Genomic DNA, 7,330 nt, shown 5'->3' on the forward strand with positions numbered 1-7,330 from the left:
TAAGAACTTCAGCTCAGTCTGAGTGGCAGGGTGAAAAAGGTAGTAAGTTCAATTTGTACAGATCATAAGTGAGATTCCACAAAGGAGGAATTTGCTTGTAAGGGGGTGTCATGTGCAATACTCATTTCATGAACTGTTTTACCAAAAGAGAAGAAGAAAGGGATTCATTGGTAGACAAGCAAAGATCGCCTCTAATGCACCTTAATGGGTGCATATGATAAGCCATCCTGAGCTAGTTCACACAAATATTTCAAGGGACCATCTGTTACCATTTAGGCACCACTTAGAAAAACATCTCCATTTGTAAACATTAGATTTTTTTGTAGCAGTTTTTCTGGCCTTCGTTAACACCTGCTGCACATCCTCATGAAACAAATATCTGAACAGAGACAAGACTGGATCATCCAGACTGTATGCCAGGCATAGATCTCCCCTCAAAAGCCTGTAGGAGACAGAATACAGGGATAGGGCCTTGAGGTGGTCTGAATAGGACACATTACTTATGCCCTGTAGTCTTGTAGTGAGGAACCTCTATGGATGTTCCAGTTGTTGAATATGCCTGGTTAGGTACATACCAAAGGGAGAATTGTACTCAGTGATAGTTCTGATGAATGCTGAATACACTGGAACAATGACTTCCTTGGACTTAAATGCCATACCTTTGTTTATAAGTTGCGCAACATAGAATGATTTCCTCACCACTGTAGACACATGATGATCAAAGGCTAGATTACTATCTATGTGTGTCCCTAAGTCCCTGACTACTGGGTCAACTCTAAGGGGTGTGTTGTCAATATGAAAGTTACCAGTGATGGATGACTTCCCAAAGGATACTATTATGCATTTCTTGGCATTTAGTTTTGTCCATGACTCTGACACTAGTTGTTTGTCTGTGTCAGCCCTTCCTAGAGAACATTTGTGTCAGTGGGAGATTCAATGACAGACCCTAATTTGCAATCATCTGCAAATCTAGTCAGCCAGAGACTACTTACATTGGCCTTGACTTCTGAGAAGTAAATTCCAAAACGGAGCAGTCCAAGGACTGATCCCCGAGGGACTCCACTTGTGACTGGCCTCTTTGTAGAGGTGGACTCCTCAATTCTAACTTCCTGGGTCCTGTCATGAGCCAGTTGGCTATCCACTGGGTGATATACGGGTTTGTACCTAACCTCTGGAGTTTGTCAACAATGCCCAAGTGAGGTATTGGGTCAAATGCCTTGGACAGGTCAAGGTAGGCAGTGTGAACGATTTTGCCCTAATCCATTGCTTTGGTGACCTTCTCAAAGAAGTCACCAGGTTGAGTAGGCATGATTTGCCTGATTCAGGAAATAAATATCATAATATCTCTTTTGAACTTTAGATATCTGAGGGCTTTCCCAATTAAAAAGTTCTATAATTCTGAGAATAGTATCTTCAAAGAAAAGTTCTTCCACTGGGAATCAGGGGAAACAGTATCTTCCTCATCACACCCTAAACCAAGAGGTGAATGAACGTGGGAAGAATAAGCTAAAAGGTTCCTCCACAGAGTTGAAAACTTCATCATCAGAAGAAGCTTCCATAGTGCTTTTTGATGGAGTGAAAGTAGAAGGAATCCCTACAGGAGAAGGAACTAACAATCCTTAAAGATGTGCTCCTCTCTGATACGTTGTGTCTTAATAGGGGAAGCAGGCAAGGGTGTCCTTTTTCCCCTTTGTTATTTGTGTTAGATTTAGAACCACTGGCAAAGAAAATAAGGGCCTCAGAAATTCAAGGATATCATTAGGATGGTGTTCAAGAAAAGTTGGCATTATTTGCAAATGATATTATTTTGTATCTGATGGAACCAGAAAAGGACATCTCAGTGTTGTACAATATTCTGAGACAGTTCCAGGTTTTTTCAGGATATAAAATTAACGAAAACAAAAAAAGGCTACAGCTATAAACTATGTACCCACAAATGAATTAGTCCAGCAATACCAATATTTATAGGAGCGGGATAAAATGAAGTATTTAGGAGTATGGATTAAAAAGGATTTGGTTATCGCGGCTATGAAGAGACTCAGCAAAAGATAATACAAAAACTGAGAAACTAGAAACTCTTAATTATGTATATGGAAAGCAAGATATAAGCGGTATAATATTTTAGTGCCTTTAGTTTTATACAAAGGTAAGGCATATTTTATCAACCAGTGAAGAAGTTGTGGGCAGTAATTAATAAAGAGCTGAAGGATTTTATTTGAGAGGGGAAGAGGGTAAGAGCCTCCCAACTGTACAAGGTTTAGGATTACTTGATTTGAAGGTATATACAGGAGCTACACAGTTAAGGATCTTATACATAACAGAAGCAGAAAGTTACAATTCAAAAGGGAAAGGAATGATGAAGAAGCAGGAGGTAATACAAGAAATAAGGAAAGAATGGGATTTTAGATACAGATCCTTAAGGAGAAAAACAGTCACACAGAATATAACATGAAGAAAGTATAATAAGCCAACACGGAAATGGAGAAAGGAGATTCTGCTAATAGGGATGACTGTAATTAGGGGTACAGAAAATATGAAAGAGGGGGCCAGAATGTACTGGAGGAAGCTGTCAAAGAATCAAGATATTGAGAACAAATAATCCAAGCCAAGGAAACTGCACAAAAATATCAAGAAAATCCAACGAAATAGCAGTATACACAGAGATAGTAGCCACTGAGTATTCCAAAACGTTTATTGTAGCCACAAACAAACGGAAAAAATTATACAGCAGACCATGAACGCCTTATAAAGCTCATTACATGCGTTTTCGTCTATTCATTGACTTCATCAGATAGTTAATGAATCAGTCTATTTCACTGGTATATATATATATATATATATACACAATCCTTAATTGTAGAACCAATAGAATTCATTATCTCATTAAAATCCCGCTAATTTTTGTTAGGATGCCATTGTACACATCAAAAACCATTTGTGCAAAACTTAAATCTTGTATTTTTTACATTGTATTAGTTAAAACTTTGTATGAATTAAAAAACGTTATTATAAAAGTTACTGTTAAAAAACTTTTGTTAAAAACTTACTATTTAATAATGTTCCTTTTTCTAAATAAATAAATAAATAAATGAATAAAATCCTTTCATTATTAAATTCCAAACGCCATCTAGTGGTAGAATTTAATATAGTTCCTCTACCTCCCTCAAAGCTTTGCTGACCATAGTTTTAACAATGGTAAAATGGAAATAAATTAATTTAACCAGGCGTTTTTCCTGCCTCTAATGTTACTTGCCACCATAGTTCTCTAAATTCTATTCTTTCTTCCTAAGGGCCACCTCTAATATCCTGTGGAATTTGTTCTAATACCATAAACTTGTATTTGTATCCTGGACATACTTTACTCTTCAACATTCTCTCAGTTTTTCCTATATAGAAGGACCCACATTTTTCACAGATTGCCATGTAAATTATTCCCTTGGATTCACAGTTATAATACTCCGAACTTGGGAAGAAAGAATAGAATTTAGAGAACTATGGTGGCAAGTAACATCAGAGGCAGGAAAAACGCCTGGGTTAAATGAATTTATTTCCATTTTACCATTGTTAAAACTAAGGTCAGCAAAACTTTGAGGGAGGTAGAGGAACTATATTAAATTCTACCACTAGATGGCGTTTGGAATTTAATAATGAAAGGATTTTATTCATTTATTTATTTATTTATTTAGAAAAAGGAACATTATTAAATAGTAAGTTTTTAACAAAAAGTTTTTTAACAGTAACTTTTATAATAACGTTTTTTAATTCATACAAAGTTTTAACTAATAAAATGTAAAAAATACAAGATTTAAGTTTTGCACAAATGGTTTTTGATGTATACAATGGCATCCTAACAAAAATTAGCGGGATTTTAATGAGATAATGAATTCTATTGGTTCTACAATTAAGGATTGTGTATATATATATATATATATATATATATATATATATATATACCAGTGAAATAGACTGATTCATTAACTATCTGATGAAGTCAATGAATAGACGAAAATGCATGTAATGAGCTTTATAAGGCATTCATGGTCTGCTGTATAATTTTTTCCGTTTGTTTGTGGCTACAATAAACGTTTTGGAATACTCAGTGGCTACTATCTCCGTGTATACTGCTATTTCATTGGATTTTATTGAGAACAAATAATCAGAGAAGGAAAGGTAATAGAATTGGAAGAGACCAAGAAGACATTTGGATTGCAGGCTAGTGATTGCCTTCCCTATCAGTGACTGATATCAGAATACAGACAAAGAAAAATGATAGGGGAATCCGAAATGACCTGCACTGCTTGAGTTTTTAATTGACTCTAGAACAAAAGTTGCTGTTAAAAAGGGATAATTAATAGGGCATATAAATATGGCAGGCTATCTACAGGAAACAGTCAGGAGAGGTCAGAAAAGATTGGGAAGACAGATTAGATAAGCAATTCACAAAGAAACAATGGGAGGATATATGCAGGGCTCTCAAATCTCACTAGCGGCTTTTCATCCAGAAAAAAGGAGGTCATTGTCCCACTGTACTCATCCCTCATTAGACCCATTATAGAATACAACGGCCCATTTGTTATGTACCTCTCAAGACATTTGCAACAACTGGAAAGGCCGCAGAAATACTTCACTAAAAGAATCACAGGCCTAAAGCAGATGCCCTATGCTGACCATCTAAAAAAACTCCAGCTATACTCTGTCAAATATTATCTACTCAGAGGCGATCTCTGCTTAACATACAAGGCCATGTCAAACCCAGAGCTGTTGAACATGCTACACTTAAAGAAATCCCAGTCCCTCAGAGCCACACAGTCCAGGAATCTAAACCTTGTCATCATAATAAACAAAACATGTTGGAGGGATAGGTTCCTGACCCAGAGACTCCCCAGGCTCTGGAATAGACTGCCCATACATGTCAAGCAGAGCGCCTCTTTGAATCTCTTCAAAAGGAACCTTGACGATTGGATGGGAGATCGGAAATTTACCCCAGGGATCACATCAGTCACCCTGCTAGACAGGGGTCCAGGGAAGTAAATATTGTGGGAAGAAATAGCCAGGTAATTGTTATGGCTAGGCTTGTATAGGCCCTAGGACCGATAGCCTAGTACCAACCTATGAATCAATGAACAAGGCCTAGAAGATTTAGGATTTTTGCCAAGAAGTGTTTGCATAGATACTTTTACACCTCAAGCAGACTCCAAAGAATTTTCTCTCAGGTAGATGGCAAATGTTGGAGGTGTGATGGGGAAGAAATAGGTAACTAGGAACATATGTTTTGGGAGTGTAATGAGTTGTCAGACTTTAACAATTGGGTGGCGCAGTGGTGTAGCAGTTAATGTTGTCACCTCACACCAAGAGGTTCTCCAGTTCAATTCTCAGCTGGGGTGCCTTCTGTGTGGAGTTTGTATGTTCTCCCTGCATTCGCATGGGTTTCCTCCGGGTACACTGGTTTCCTCCCACATTCTAAAGACATGTGCCTGGAGTGTTTCTCCCAGGGCCTCCACTGAAAATAGGCTCTGTCCTAGTCGGACTTTCCCGGTCAACAAATGTTAAATAAATAAAAATAAATAATAAACAATTCCCTGTAGAGTACTCTGTCAGGAATACTGTCTGAGCAAAGGAGTGTAACTCAGGTTTTTTTTTTTTTTGAGCTGGGATACAGGATATTAATTAACTAGCCACAGTAAGGCTTGTTAAGTTTAATTCTGGTGGCTGCCAAAAAGCAGTTACTGGAAAATGGATATTAAATTGAAACCAACTATAACTGAAGAAGTGAATATTGTAACAAAGATAAAAGAACAGGAAGTGGGATCTTCAGAAAAGGGTAAGAGTAAATTGCATAGAAAAAATGGAAATTGTGGGAACAATACATGTGAAAAATATTTTGGGGCAGGAATGAGGTTTAAGAAAAGGCATGAAATGAATAATTCATGCTTAGATAATACATCACATTTATTGTCATACAATGTTCATAAATGTGAACTTGTTAAAACAGTTTGATTACTTTTATACAACTTTAAACTTGCCTGTCACAAGTGATAATTCAATAACGGTGTAAAAAAAAAACAACCTTTAGGTGGCTTTAAACCTAAAAGGGTTTCAAACAGATACTGGATCTACCCTGACAAACCTAAAAAATTCAGAAACCTGACATACCTCTATGAGGAAATCCACTGTTTCTTCCATCACTAGTATTTATGGAATCCCCCTAGGCCTTCCAGAAATTACTAGACACAATTTCCCCTTCTCATCGTTAATGGACATCAGTTTAGCCATAAAGGGGGTCCCTGTCACCACTGGCATTTTGTCTTGCCCTTAACCCATTAAGCTCCGAATGGAGAGATGATAAGTCAGCAAACAAAGGAGAGTAGTATTGTTGAAATTGAATTCATCCTCAAGTCTTGGTGAGTACCTTCATGAGGTGGACCTAGGTTTTCACAAAACTGCATCAAGACAACACTGATATATAGACTGTATTTATGTAGCATATATCTTGGACAGAGGTAGGTCAAAAATAAAAAAGATAGTTGGGTGCACAAGACCCAGGATAAAAAAGTGCCCAATCCTGGTAAGCACAGCGAATGCCAGGACTGGAAAAATGACAGTGTAGAATCCTCAAAATAAGGAAACATTCCTAAAATGGGGCTAGGCTAAGCCCAGGGGGAGGATGGCCCCCTGTTGTGGAAGGAAGTAGTAGTCCACAAAAATCACAAAAACTGACAGGCCAAAGAAGAGCCATAAAAATGATAAAGTGAACTATTGAGGATAATAAAGAAATAATGTATTGTTACTATTACACAACAAGCCCAGAATTCCATTCACAAGATATACAAAGTGATTAAGAGAGAAATTTGAGGAAAAAATACTTCCATAAGAAAAATTGTCAGAAGCATCAAATAAAAATTTGTGTTCATTAATGCAACAGATTTGCAAAAAGCATTATATAGACCAAGAAACTTTGATCTGTTTGGAAAAAGAAGCATCTGAGGAAGTGCGAAAATATAAACAACAAAACCTAGAGATTTTTGAAAGTATAAAAAAGAAATATGGACATAGAAAAGAAAGAGACATTTGATATGGTGCAATATTTATGCAAAATCTAAAGCCAAATTAATCAATACAAAAAAGGCAGCCCCAAAGATATTCGAAGAGAATTACAGGCAAAGGCATGCAGATATAGTTGGGAGGGTGGCCTAATGTTTAAGGTGTTTGCCTTACAAACACAAGGTGCAGGGTTTGAGTCTCACAAGGGATAATTGGCTAGGCTTAAAATGGCTCATAAGGGCAGTTAGCCTAGTATTAATCTATGAACTAAAATATGGAAAATTTCACA

Source organism: Protopterus annectens, chromosome 1.part0, assembly GCF_019279795.1.
Source record: "Protopterus annectens isolate FY-2018-M chromosome 1.part0, PAN1.0, whole genome shotgun sequence".
NCBI classification, from domain to species: domain Eukaryota; kingdom Metazoa; phylum Chordata; order Ceratodontiformes; family Protopteridae; genus Protopterus; species Protopterus annectens.